This window comes from Aotus nancymaae, unplaced genomic scaffold (assembly GCF_030222135.1).
Source record: "Aotus nancymaae isolate 86718 unplaced genomic scaffold, 86718_ANA_hifiasm-v0.15.2.pri h1tg000092l, whole genome shotgun sequence".
In the NCBI taxonomy this organism is placed as follows: Eukaryota; Metazoa; Chordata; class Mammalia; order Primates; family Aotidae; genus Aotus; species Aotus nancymaae.
Window position 1 is genome coordinate 5,209,356 of NW_026988507.1, and position 14,541 is coordinate 5,223,896.

At 36.7% G+C, this 14,541-nt stretch overlaps 1 protein-coding gene across 3 annotated transcripts in view; it reads left to right on the forward strand.

Moving 5' to 3' along the window:
• Positions 1-14,541, forward strand: part of NELL2 (neural EGFL like 2) — a 428,916-nt gene that overhangs the window by 30,589 nt on the left and 383,786 nt on the right. The window contains exon 1 of one of the 3 annotated variants that reach the window (XM_064369805.1): positions 8,006-8,023. The exons of the other annotated variants lie outside the window; for them this stretch is intronic. The gene's annotated coding sequence lies outside the window, so the exon portion shown is untranslated. Of the gene's footprint in view, positions 1-8,005; positions 8,024-14,541 lie in introns of those variants that run through there. 3 annotated transcript variants of the gene reach the window in all.

Consider the following 14,541-nt stretch of genomic DNA (forward strand, 5'->3'; position numbering starts at 1 on the left):
CATATCAGAATCACTTGGGGAGCTTTAAAAGTACACTGATTCTCGGAGATGCTCCAATCAGATTAATAAAATGAGAGTCTTTGTAGGGTAGGACCATTTGCTCTGGTGTTTTCATGTTTTCTTGTTAATAGATGTCTTGGTTAAAATGTTTAGTTTGAATGGAATAAAAGTTGAATAAATAACAGGTTGAAAGGATATTTGAAGGTAAATTGGGCAATTTTTGGGGGAGGCAGTGTTCTCTTAGCAATCAACATGTTTTTGTAAAAGTAATCTAGTTGCTTGTCAGGAATATTATAGAGGGACTTCGAGAATGAATGATTAGACTAGAGGACCTTTAGAGTCTTCTGACCTTGTGAGTCTATGATTCTATGGTACTGGTGTTCAAAAAGTGTTCAGTATAACTTATAATGGTTTGTCTTGAAGGGGCTCAAATTTTGTCATTTTCTTGACTTACATACTCTGTACAAATCTCTTCCAGGAAAATGGTTGTGTTGTGGTGAGGGAAGGTGAGATTTGTGGTTAATAATGATGGATGCAATGAGGAGTTCAAGGAAGGTGTGATGGAGTAAAGATGGCTCTAGAGATTTTATTAGACAGGAAACTAAAGAAAATCGCAATGGTGACCTATTTAATACTAGTTTCCACTATATTTCTGGAATTCTCTTGCTTCTGTTTTCCCACCCCAGTTATAATAATTTCCATTTTAAAAACTGTGGGTCTGGTGTGATGGTTGATTAATACCATTTTTTTTAGCTTAGTCAGATTCTGAATTCATTTGCCTAATTTTCTATTTCACTGACTATTCAGTTTGTTTCTATATTTTCGACATTCTTGCCTTTATACCCTTTATACTATTTTCTTTACCTTATTTGGTTTTGGTTATCTCTTTCCTTTTAAATTCTTTCTCAGCTTCTTCATCTTCATAACTTTAAAACTGCAGTTATTTGCAGCTTTCATGTTGCTAATATTGTCCCGTTGGTTGCTTATTATCTGCTGTATCAGCATCCTTTAATGCATGTTACTTGTTAAATATGTAGGCTTTTTGATACTTTAACTTTGATTTAAACATCCTTGAAATATATAATGCAGATTTTAGAAATTTAAATATAGTAGGTGATGAAATATTACATTTTGGAAAGTGATGGCTGTGAATATGCATTAAAGGTGTTTGAAAAGCTTTTAGACTGCTCTGAAGCTAGGCATTTTTCAGCCCAACTGTATTTTCATTATGTTGAGACTCATTGCAGGGATTGATGAGTGATGTCATTTAAGAAGTACAGTGGGTCAACAACTTCATTCATACAATTAACGGAAATTACTGAGCAATGGTGGTGGTTATTTTATAATATTTTTCCCATTTTTTCCCATCTATTTCTACAAAATACAGACAGCAGTCTTTGAGGGGACTGTTCTGCATTCTAATGGCTGATTCTCAGTAAATGTTACTTGATCTTGGGCTCTTCATTTATTTTTTTGAAGAAACTTCAGAATAAGTTTCAAATTATTGGGAAGATAATTTTAATCTCCATTTACTTCCAAGTATATTACTTTCAATTCCCACGTGTCTTGCCAATCACCAGCACAATTAAATGGTCTCAGAAGATGAAGAATAGAGAGGGGAATTTTTTAGAAACAATATATTGCATATGTCTCAGTTCCTTATTTGTGTTTCATGGTTGTCTAAGATCTGATGGTAAACAGAAGGATGGAAAGGCATACAATGTCCTTCATTTACTGAGAAGACAAGATAACCTTGAACATGAAATAAAGCAAAATCCAATTAGAAAGTAATGAAACATTACCGATTCAGTCTCTTGCAATTAGTTGGATATGGTGTATCTTTTAAATAGCCTTCAGTTTTGTAAATTTTTCTAATTTGAAATTTAGTACGTTTTGCTAATTTGTACATTTTGCTAATTTAGTACAAATTGCTAATTTGAAAAAAAAATACATTGTTTTTATCACTATGCATTTCCAGCAAAGTGCTTTCTTTTTGTCTTTATGCTTTTCCAACGAATATTTAATAAATTAGTTCTCTTAAAAGTTTTCTTTTTACTGAATCCAGCCTCTTTAATTTAATACATTTTTACTGATGACTAATACAATTATATCTCCAGCTGAGACCTTTCTCTACACTCGAGGAGTATTTATCCAATAGCTTTCCCAACACCTCCACTTTCGTTTAACATTTACTAAACATTTACTGAGCAGCTACTATGTGTTAAGCACTATTCTAGATTGTGGGAATGTATCAGAGAATAAAACAGAGGAACATCTTGTCTTCATGAAGTTTTCATTCTATTGAGGAGACACAATGGGATAAATATGAAACATATACGGTATGTTAGATGGTGTTAAGTGCTATGTAGAAAAAATTCTGGGAGAGGTACGAGGAAATGTGTGTGGCATGGTTTGCAATTTTAAAAGAGGTAGTCATGGGAAAACCTTTTGGATAAGGTAACATTTGGGCAAAGCACAGAAGAAGGTGAGGGAGTGAACTAAGAGGGCACCTGCAGGAAGAGCATTCGAGGCAGAATGAACAGCAAACGTAAAAGCCTGACTGCTTGTTTTAGAAATATTAACAATAAGAAGACCAGGGAGACTGAAATGGAACAAGGAAAGGAGAGCGATATCAGAGCAGTAAAGTGGACAAGCTCATGGATGGTTTAGCAAGGACTTCAGCTTTTACTTCAAATGAGATGGAAAACCACTAAGGGTTTTAGGCAGAAGGAGTGACACAACCTGATTTATGTTTTAAGAGAATCACTTCTTTGGATGCTGTTTTGGGGCTAGACTGAAGGGTAGGATGATAGCAGGGAGACCAGTTAGGATGATGACTTAGACCATGGCAGTTGTGGGTGGAGATGGTAAGTGGCCAGATTCTGTCTGTATCTTGAGAAGTAGCAGGCAGGATGTACTGAGTAATTGGATGTGGGATGTGAGAGAAATGACTCGAGGTTTTTGGCCTGAGCAATCAGAAAGATCCATCTAGCATTTACTGAAATAAGGAAGATGCTTTTATTCAATCTGGAAGTGAAAAAAGGACCTTTTAGACTTTATTATTATGAAATGTCTATAAGAAGACTTCTCATTTTTAATCCTCAAAATGTGAGTTATTTCTTATCATTTTAATTTTAAGGTAACTCTGAACGTAAGGAAGGTACAATGACCTGAATTTTCAAACAGCTTTGATTTCAATGTGAATTATATTGTTTTTCTTTAAATTATATTAATGTTTATGAATTTTATAGTATGTTAAGTTTTGGAATTTCTTTGCTAAACTCACAACTATTCAAACTTGAAACATAATGGTGAATCCTACCTTGACCTCCTAATTACCTTTGCCAATTACTTTAGGACTGGGAAGGAGAAAAATTCCTGTATTGTATTTATCTTGTTTTTAACCCCAGTTTGAGGGCTGATTTTTTAAATAACTTTTTTTTATTCATAAAGAACTTAGATACACCATTGTGGAAAATCTAAAAACTAGGAGAAGTATAAAGAAAAAACTAGAAATCAACTTTATTTCTTCATCCTGCTGTTACATTTTTATACCCTGACTTTTTCAATCAGGTATGTGGAGAAAATAATGAGAGCTAGCAGACTATGGCTCACTATCTAGGGTAAAGATTGATGTTTCAATAAAGCTTCCTACTTAAGGGAAGAGCCCAAATGGCCTTGTGTTATCTCATTTTCACCAATATCTAAACAGGCTACTGATTTATTACAAAAATTTCCCAGAGTAAGTGTGCAATAAACTAGTTTGAGAAAGGAAAGAAAAACACTCCCTATGACCCCAGCATATTTATTTGATTTATTTAACAGAAATACACATCATGCTTACTATATGCCATGCACTTTTCTAAGCACTTTATAAATATTAACTTATTCAATTTAATCATCAGAACAACTGAGTTAGGTACTGACACAGTTCCCACTTAATAGTGGCATGGAGAGGTTAAGTAATTTGCCCAAGGTCATACAGCTAGTAAGTGGAATAGATAGGATTTAAACTCAGGCAGTTTGGCTACCAAGTGTCCATGCCTAACTACTACTACTGCACTGTGATGAACTTGGATCCTTTACAGTCAGAATCCAGGTTTATTTTGTTTTGATGGCATTAACTCAGTAGGAAACTAATATTATTTTTATTCACATAAACAGTTTTAAGGCTCCTGTACTTTTATGTACTATTAGGCTTAGCATATAGAAGGTACTAAATAAATGTTTATTAGGTAGAAGAATAAATAAATGATGTCATGTGGTGAGAAGCCAATTTAATTAAGTTGCAGTGATTTCCCCATTACCCTAGTAGCATTTTCTGGAATACATTCCCATAGAACATTAGTTCTCTGATATTCTCCTTTTAAAAAAAATTCCGTTGTGAAATTAGTTTAGAAAGCTGCATATTCTATTTCCTTTTTGATATTTTCAGTGTGTATTAGTATATATTTGTATATACATATTTTTTATTGTACTTTAAGTACTGGGGTACATGTGCAGATCTTGCAGGATTGTTGCGTAGGTACACACATGCCATGGTTGTTTGCTGTCTCCATCCCAATGTCACCTACATCAGGCATTTCTCTTAGTGTTATCCCTCCCCATCCTCCCTGCCCCCCGCTGTCCCTCCCCTAGCCCCCCCAACCCCCAACATACCCAAGTGTGTGATGTTCCCCTCCTTGTGCCTATGTGTTCTTATTGTTCAACACCTGCCTGTGAGTGAGAACATGTGATGTTTGATTTTCTGTTCTTGTGTCAGTTTGCTGAGAATGATGGTCTTCAGGTTCATCCATATCTCTACAAAGGACATGAACTCATCGTTTTTTATGGCTGCATAGTATTCCACAGTGTATATGTGCCACATTTTCCCTGTCCAGTCTATCATTGATGGACATTTGGGTTGGTTCCAGGTCTTTGCTATTGTAAACAGTGCTGCAATGAACATACGTGTGCATGTGTCCTTATAGTAGAATGATTTATAGTTCTTTGGGTATATACCCAGTAATGGGATTGCTGGGTCAAATGGAATTTCTATTTCTAGGTCCTTGAGGAATCGCCACACTGTCTTCCACAATGGTTGAACTAATTTACACTCCCACCAACAGTGTAAAAGCATTCCTATTTCTCCACATCCTTTCCAGCATCTGTTGTCTTCAGATTTTTTAATGATTGCCATTCTAACTGGCGTGAGATGGTATCTCAATGTAGTTTTGATTTGCATTTCTCTAATGACCAGTGATGATGAACATTTTTTCATATATTTGTTGGCCTCATATATGTCTTCTTTTGAAAAGTGTCTGTTCATATCCTTCATCCACTTTTGAATGGATTTGTTTGTTTTTCCTTGTAAATCTGCTTTAGCTCCTTGTAGATTCTGGATATTAGCCCTTAGTCAGATGGGTAGATTGCACAATTTTTTCCCATTTTGTTGGTTGCTGGTTCACTCTAATGATTGTTTTTTTTGTTGTACAGAAGCTCTGGAGTTTAATTAGATACCATTTGTCTGTTCTGGCTTTTGTCGCCAATGCTTTTGGTGTTTTAGTCACGAAGTCCTTGCCTATGCCTATGTCCTGAATGCTTTTGTCTAGGTTTTCTTCCAGAATTTTTATGGTGTTAGGTCTTATGTTTACATATTTAATCCATCTGGAGTTAATTTTAATGTAAGGTGTCAGGAAGGGGTCCAGTTTCTGCTTTCTGCACGTGGCTAGACAGTTTTCCCATCACCATTTATTAAGCAGGGAATCCTTTCCCCATTGCTTGTTTTTGTTAGGTTTGTTGTAGAGTGTGGCGTTACTTCTGAGGCCTCTGTTCTGTTCCATTGGTCTATATCTCTGTTTTGGTACCAGTACCATGCTGTTTTGATTGCTGTAGCAATGTAGTATAGTTTCAAATCAGGTAGCATGATGCCTCTGGCTTTGTTCTTTTTGCTTAGGATTGTCTTGGCTATGTGGGCTCTCTTTTGGTCCCATATGAAGTTTAAGATGGTTTTTTTTCCAGTTCTATGAAGAAGGTCAATGGTAGCTTGATGGGGATAGCATTGAATCTGTAAATTACTTTGGGCAGTATGGCCATTTTCATGTTATTGATTCTTCCTATCCATGAGCATGGAATGTTTTTCCATCTGTTTGTGTTCTTTCTTATTTCCTTGAGCAGTGGTTTGTAGTTCTCCTTGAATAGGTCCTTCACATCCTTTGTTAGTTGTATTCCTAGGTATTTTCTTCTCTTTGGAGCAATTGTGAATGGGAGTTCGCTGATGATTTGGCTCTCTTTAAGTCTGTTATTGGTGTATAGAGATGCTTGTGAATTTTGCATATTGATTTTGTGTCCTGTAACTTTGCTGAAGTTGCTTATCATCTTAAGGAGATTTTTGGCTGAGACGATGGGGTCTTCTAAATATACTATGAAGGGACATATTTTTATAGGATTCAGACCAAAGGGCCACCTATGGTCCTGTGAGAGCTAGTCAGGTGATGGATGATTCATTTGCAGGTTGTATAATCATCTGGTTTTGATATGGGCCAGAGAGGATATAAAATAATTCAGTTTATCTTAAAAAATAATTTGGGAGGAGACATTAATGATCCCTCAGTGATTGGATAATCAGATATTAAGAAAGGAATTCATATTCATTAATTTTTATCCATTTTCTGATGCCTGTGTTTTTGCTTCATCATTCTGGTCTTATTGAAAACTCACTTTAAAAATCTTTACTAATGAAAGAACACATGTCTTACAGAAGAAATATATTTAGAAATTAGAGTCATCTCATATAAGATTTATAAACACTTACAAGAATTTATGACTGGAACAGTAAAAAACATTAAAAGGAGAATCTGTAGGTATAAAAATAACCACATAAAGTAAAAATTATAAAATATACTTAAATAAAATATATAGATAATGAGAAAATGCCCGCTTACAGTACGCATACTTTAGAAGAAAGAATAAAGAAAATCTAGGAAAATACAAAAATACACTGATGTGAAAGTACATGTTGAGTATACCCAGTCTGAAAATCTGAAATCTGAAATATATCAAAATCCAAAACTTTTTAAGCACTGACATGATGCTCAAAGAAATGCTCATTGTATTTTGGATTTTCAAATAAGATAATCTGTGTAAGATAATATCTACATCATCAGAACTCTGACAAAGAAGTTTTTTTTTTAATCTCATAAAGTTGAAGAACATTTGATCCAGTCATTAGTGTTTTGGGTCCCTTTGTCTCTACCTAAAACTGTCCTCACTGAGCAATACTCACTGGAGAAATCATGATAGAATAATCAAATCCCTAATGAACTATCAGGCCCCTTTTTTTTTTTTTTTCAAAATGTAATCATTGTGACTCTGTCCCATTCCCTTAAGTCATTTATCTCCAACTGTGCTTTTTAGTATACTAAAAATTTGATTATATTTACAGCATAATGTTTTAATTGAACATTAAGGAGAATTAGAAAATAAATTCTTTAACTTTTGATTTTTAAATATGCATGGAATTTTAGGAGTCCATATTTGTTAGGGTGGGCTAACTGCTATAATGAACAATTTCAAATCTCAGTAGCTCTTATTTCTAGCTCATGTCATAATTCAGTGACGGTAACTTGGGAGGTAAGAGGAAGGCCTTTATTTTTCACAGTATTTCAAGAACTCTAATCTCCTTCCATCATGTGGCTTTCATTGTGTTTTGTTTTTTGATCTTCAACGGCCTCCTTGCATTCCACTGTATATTTTTGTATCGTCCAGCAGGCAAGAAAAGAGAGACAGAATATGGAAGTTTTAGAGGCTAGACCTGGAAGCATTAAGTATCACTTCTACACATATTCCTTTAGCTATAAGTTAGTTGCGGGCTTTTCCCAAACAAGTGGAGTGGAAAGTGTATTAGCACTGTATTCATAGAATAAAAGAAAGTGGGATGTGTTGAGCATATAGCATTATTTCTATTACAAAGTCTGATTTAGCTTTTCCCCATTTATTTTATTTCAGATGTTTAATGCAATGAAGTAACATAAGTTTTTCTAAGGTAAATTTATTATTTTAATTTGCTATCTTTACAAGTTTGTGGTCCAAAAGAGTCATAGACATTTGATAGATTTGTTTTAAGTGTTCCTGATTGTTCATATTCATTTGTTTAGATTTTAAAGATGTTACTTTTTTTAAAAAAAATTTATCTTATTTATTTATTTATTTTTATTATACTTAAGTTTTGGGAATACAGGTGCAGAATGTGCAGGTTTGTTACATAGTTATGCATGTGCCATAGTGGTTTGCTGCACCCATCAACCCATCATCTACATTAGGTATTTCTCCTAATGCTATCCTTCCCTTTGCCCCCCACCACCCACAACAGGCCCCTGTGTGTGATGTTCACCTCCCTGTATCCATATGTTCTCATTGTTCAACTCCCATTTATAAGTGAGAACATGTGGTGTTTGGTTTTGTGTTCCTGTGTTAGTTTGCTGAGAATGATGGTTTCCAGCTTCATCCATGTCCCACCAAAGGACATGAACTCATTCTTTTTTGTGGCTGCATAGTATTCCATGGTATATATGTGCCACATTTTCTTTATTCAGTCTATCATTGATGGGCATTTGTGTTGGTTCCAAGTCTTGCATATTGTGAATAGTGCTGCAATAAACTTATGTGTGCATGTGTCTTTATAGCAGAATGATTTATAATCCTTTGGATATATACCCAGTGATGGGATTGCTGGGTCAAATGGAATTTCTAGTTCTAGAACCTTGAGGAATCACCACACTGTTTTCCCCAATGGTTGAATTAATTTACACTCCCACCAACAGTGTAAAAGCATTCCTATTTCTCCACTCCTCTCCAGCATCTGTTGTTTCCTGACTTTTTAATGATAACCATTCTAACTGGCATGCGATGATATCTCATTGTGGTTTTCATTTGCATTTCTCTAATGGCCAGTGATGATGAGCTTTTTTTCATGTTTGTTGTTCGCATAAATGTCTTCTTTTGAGAAGTGTTCGTTGATGTCCTTCGCCTACTTTTTGATGGGGTTGTTTGTCTTTTTCTGGTAAATTTGTTTAAGTTCCTTGTAGATTCTGTATATTAGCCCTTTGTCAGATAGATTGCAAAAATTTTCTCCCATTTTGTAGGTTGCCTGCTCACTCTGATGATAGTTTCTTTTGCTGTGCAGAATCTCTTTAGTTTAATTAGATCCCATTTGTCTATTTTGTCTTTTGTTGCGATTGCTTTTGGTGTTTTAGTCATGAAGTCTTTGCCCATGCCTATGTCCTGAATGGTATTGCCTAGGTTTTCTTCTAGGGTTTTTATGGTGTTAGGTCTTACATTTAAATCTTTAGTTCATCTTGAGTTAATTTTGGTATAAGGTGTAAGGAAGGGGTCTAGTTTCAGTTTTCCACATATGGCTAGCCAGTTTTCCCAGCACCATTTATTAAATAGGTAATCCTTTCCCCTTTGCTTGTTTTTGTCAGGTTTGTCAAAGATCAGATGGTTGTAGATGTGTGGTGTTATTTCTGAGGCATCTGTTCTGTACCATTTGTCCATATATGTGTTTTGGTACCAGTACCATGCTATTTTGGTTACTGTAGCCTTGTAGTATAGTTTGAAGTCAGGTAGCGTGATGCCTCCAACTTTGTTCTTTTTGCTTAGGATTTTCTTGGCTATACAAGCTCTTTTTTGGTTTTATATGAAATTTTAAGTAGTTGTTTTCTAATTCTGTGAAGACAGTCATTGGTAGCTTGATGGGAATAGCATTGAATCTACAGATTACTTTGGGCAGTATGGCCATTTTCATGATATTGATTCTTCCTATTCATGAGCATGGAATGTTTTTCCATTTGTTTCTGTCGTCTCTTATTTCCTTGAAAAGGTCTTCTCATCCCTCCTAAGTTGTATTCCTAGGTATTTTATTCTCTTTGTAGCAATTGTTGTTGGGAGTTCACTCATGATTTGGCTCTCTGTCTGTCACTGGTTTATAGGCATGCTTGTGATTTTTGTACACTGATTTTGTATTTTGAGACTCTACTGAATTTCCTTATATTGCTCAAGGAATTTTGGGGCTGAGACAATGGGTTTCTCTAAATATACAATCATGTTATCTGCAAACAGAGACAATTTGACTTCTCTCTTCCTATTTGAATACGCTTTATTTCTTTCTATTGCCTGATTGACCTGGCCAGAACTTCCAATACTATGTTGAATAGGAGTGTTGACAGACAGCATCCTCGTCTTGTGTTAGTTTTCTAAGGGAATGCTTCCAGCTTTTGTCCATTCAGTATGATATTGTCTGTGGGTTTGTCATAAATAGCTCTTATTATTTTGAGGTAATGTTCCATCAATACCTAGTTTATTGAGTGTTTAGCATGAAAGGGTGTTGAATTTTATTGAAGGCCTTTTCTGCATCTATTGAGATAATCATGTGGTTTTTGTCATGGGTTCTGTTTATGTGATGGATTATGTTTATTGATTTTTGTGTGTTGAACCAGCCTTGCATCCCAGAAATGAAGCCAACTTGATTGTGATGGATAAGCTTCTTAATATACTGCTGGATTTGGTTTGCCAGTACTTAATTGAGGAGTTTTGCATCGATGTTCACCAGGGATATTGGCCTGAAATTTTCTTTTATTGTTGTGTCTCTGCCAGGTTTTGGTATCAGGATAATGCTGGCATCATAAAATGAGTTAGGCAGGAGTCCCTCTTTTTCTGTTGTTTGTAATAGTTTTAGAAGTAATGGCATCAGGTCCTCTTTGTACCTCTGGTAGAATTTGTTTGTGAGTTCATCTGGTCCTGGGCTTGTGTTTTGGTTTGGTAGGCTATTAATTACTTCTTCAATTTCAGGACTTGTTATTGGTCTATTCAGGGATTTGACTTCTTCCTGGTTTAGTCTTGGGAGGGTGTATGTGTCAAGGAATTTATCCATTTCTTCTAGATTTTCCAGTTTATTTGTGTAGAGGTATTTATAGTATTTTCTGATGGTAGTTTGTATTTCTGTGAGATCAGTGGTGATATCCTCTTTATCATTTTTTTATTGTGTCTATTTGATTCTTCTCTCTTTTCATCTTTATTAGTCTGGCTACTGGTCTTTCTATTTTGTTAGTCTTTTAAAAAAAACAGCTCCTTGATTCACTGATTTTATGGATAGTTTTTTTGTGTCTCTAACGCCTTCAGTTCTGCTCTGATCTTACTTATTTCTTGTCTTCTGCTAGATTTTGAATTTATTTGCTCTTGCTTCTCTAGTTCTTTTAATTGTAATGTTAGGGTGTTGATTTTAGATCTTTCCCACTTTCTCATGTTGGCATTTAGTGCTATAAATTTCCCTCTAAACACTGCTTTAGCTGTGTCCCAGAAATTCTGGTATGTTGTGTCTTTGTTCTCATTGGTTTCAAAGAACTTCTTTATTTCTGTCTTAATTTCGTTATTTAACCAGTTGTCATTCAGGAGCAGGTTGTTCATTTTCCATGTAGTTGTATGTTTTGAGTGAGTTTCTTAATCTTAAGTTCTAATTTGATTGCACTGTGGTCTGAGATACTTTTTGTTATGATTTTCATTCTTTGGCATTTGCTAAGGAGTGTTTACTTCCCATTATGTGGTCATTTTTAGAATAAGTGTGATGTGGTGCTGAGAATAATGTATATTCTATCAATTTGGGGTGGAGAGTTCTGTAGATGTCTATTAGGCCTGCATGGTCCTGAGCTGAGTTCCAGTCCTGAATATTCTTGTTAATTTTCTGTCTTGTTGATCTGTCTGATATTGACAGTGGGGTGCTAAATCTCCCACTATTATTTTTTGGGAGTCTAAGTCTCTTTGTAGGTCTCTAAGAACTTGCTTAATGAATCTGGGTGCTCCTTTTTGGGGGATACATATTTAAGATATTTAGCTCTTCTTGTTGCATTGATCCCTTTACCATTATTTAATGTCCTTCTTTGTCTTTTTACATCTTTGTTCATTTAAAGCCTGTTTTATCAGAGACTAGGATTATAACCTCTGCTTTTTTTTTTTTTACCTTTCCATTTGCTTGGTAAATCTTCCTCCATCCCTTTATTTTGAGCCTATGTGTGTCTTTACACATGAGATGGGCCTCCTGATTGCAACACACTGATGTGTCTTAACTCTTTATCCAACTTGCCAGTCTATGTCTTTAATTGGGGCTTTTAGCCGATTTACATTTAAGGTTAATATTGTTACATGTGAACTTGATGCTGTCATTATGATGCTGGCTGGTGATTTTGCCCATCAGTTGATGTAGTTTCTTCATAGTGTTGATGGTCTTTACATTTTGGAATGTTTTCACAGTTACTTATACTAGTTTTCCTTTCCATATTTAGTGCTTCCTTCAGGAGTTCTTGTAAGGCAGGCCTGGTGGTGACAAAATCTCTCAGCATTTGCTTGTCTGTAAAGGATTTTATTTCTCCTTTGCTTATGAAGCTTAGTTTGACTGGATATAAAATTCTGGGTTGAAAATTCTTTTCTTTAAGAATGTTGAATATTGGCTCCCACTCTCTTCTGTCTTGCAGGGTTTCTGCAGAGAGATCTGCTGTTAGTCTGATGGGCTTTTCTTTGTGAGTAACCTGACCTTTCTCTCTCACTTCCCTTAACATTTTTTCCTTTATTTAAACCTTGGTGAATCTGATGATTATGTGTCTTGGGGTTGCTCTTCTAGAGGAGTGTCTTTATGGTATTCTCTGTATTTCCTGAATTTGAATGTTGGCCTATTTTGCTCGGTTGGGAAGTTCTCCTGGATAATACCCTGAAGTTCTTTTCCAACTTGGTTCCATTCTCCCCATCACTTTCAGGTACACCAATCAAACATAGGTTTGGTTTCTCACATAGTCCCATATTTCTTGGAGGCTTTATTTTTTCATTTTCATTATTTTTTCTCTAATCTTGTCTTCACACTTTATTTTATTAGGTTGATCTTCAATCTCTGATATTCTTTCTTCTGCTTGATCGATCTGGCTACTGATACTTGTGTATGCTTCACGAAATTCTTGTGTTCTGTTTTTCAGTACCATCAGGTCATTTATATTCTTATCTAAACTGGTTATTCTAGTTACCAGTTCCTCTAACCTTTTATCAATGTTCTTAGCTTCCTTGCATTGGGTTAGAACATGTTCCTTTAGCTTGGAGGAGTTTGTTATTACCCACCTTCTGAAGCCTACTTCTGTCAAATCATGAAACTCATTCTCCATCCAGTTTTGTTCCCTTGCTGGTGAGGAGTTGTGATCCTTTGGAGACAAAGAGGCATTTTGGTTTTTGCATTTTTCAGCCTTTTTGTGCTTGTTTTTCCTCATCTTCGTGGATTTATCTACCTTTGGTCTTTGATGCTTGTGACCTTTGGATGGGGTTTTTGTGTGGATGTCCTTTTTGTTGATGTTGATGCTATTGCTTTCTGTTAAATTTTCCTTCTAACAGTGAGGACCCTCTTCTGCAGGTCTGCTGAAGTTTGCTGGAGGTCCACTCCAGACCTTGTTTTCCTGGGTATTATCAGCAGAGTCTGCAGAACAGTAAAGATTGCTGCCTGCTCCTTCCTCTGGAAGCTTCATCCCAGATGGGCACCCACCAGATGCCAGCTGGAGCTCTCCTTTATGAGGTGTCTATTGACCCCTGCTGGGAGATGTCTCCCAGTAAGGAGGCACTGACATTAGAGACCCACTTGAGGAGGCTATCTGCCCCTTAGCAGAGCTTGAAAGCTGTGCTGGGAGATCTGCTCCTCTCTTCAGAGCCAGCAGGCAGGAACCTTTAAGTCTGCTGAAGCTGCGTCCACAGCTGCCCCTTCCCACAGGTGTTCTGTCCCAGTAAGATGGGGGTTTTATCTATAAGTCCCAGACTGGGGCTGCTGCCTTTCTTTTAGAGATGCCCTGCCCAGAGAGGAGGAATCTAGAGAGGCAGTCTGGCTACAGCGGCTTTGTTGTGGTGGGTTCTGCCCTGTCTGAATTTCCCAGAAGCTTTGTTTACAGTGTGAGGGGAAAACCGCATACTGAAGCCTCAGTAAAGGTGCAAAAGGTGCACGCCCCTCCCCCCCGACCAAGCTCAAGTTTCCCAGGTGGAATTCAGACTGCTGTGCTGGCAGTGAGAATTTCAAGCCATGGATCTTAACTTGTTGGGCTCAGTGGGGGTGGGATTTGCTGAGCAGGACCACTCAGCTCTCTGGCCTCAGCCCCCTTTTCAGGGGAGTGAATAGTTCTGTTTTGCTGGCATTCCAGGTGCCACTGGGGTATGAAAAAAGACTTCGGCAGCTAGCTCGGTGTCTGCTCAAAAGACTGCCCAGTTTTGTGCTTAAAACCTGGGGCCCTGGTGGTATACACACCTGAGGGAATCTCCTGGTCTGCGGGTTGTGAAGACCGTGGGAAAAGCATGGTATCTGTGCAGGATGGCATCATCCCTCATGGCACAGTCCCTCATGGCTTCTCTCAACTAGGGGAGGGAGTTACCTGATTCCTTGCACTTCCTGGCTGAGGTGACACCCCACTTTTCTTCTGCTCACCCTCCATGGGCTGCACTCACTGTCTAACCAGTCCCAGTGAGATGAATTGGGTACCTCAGTTGGAACTG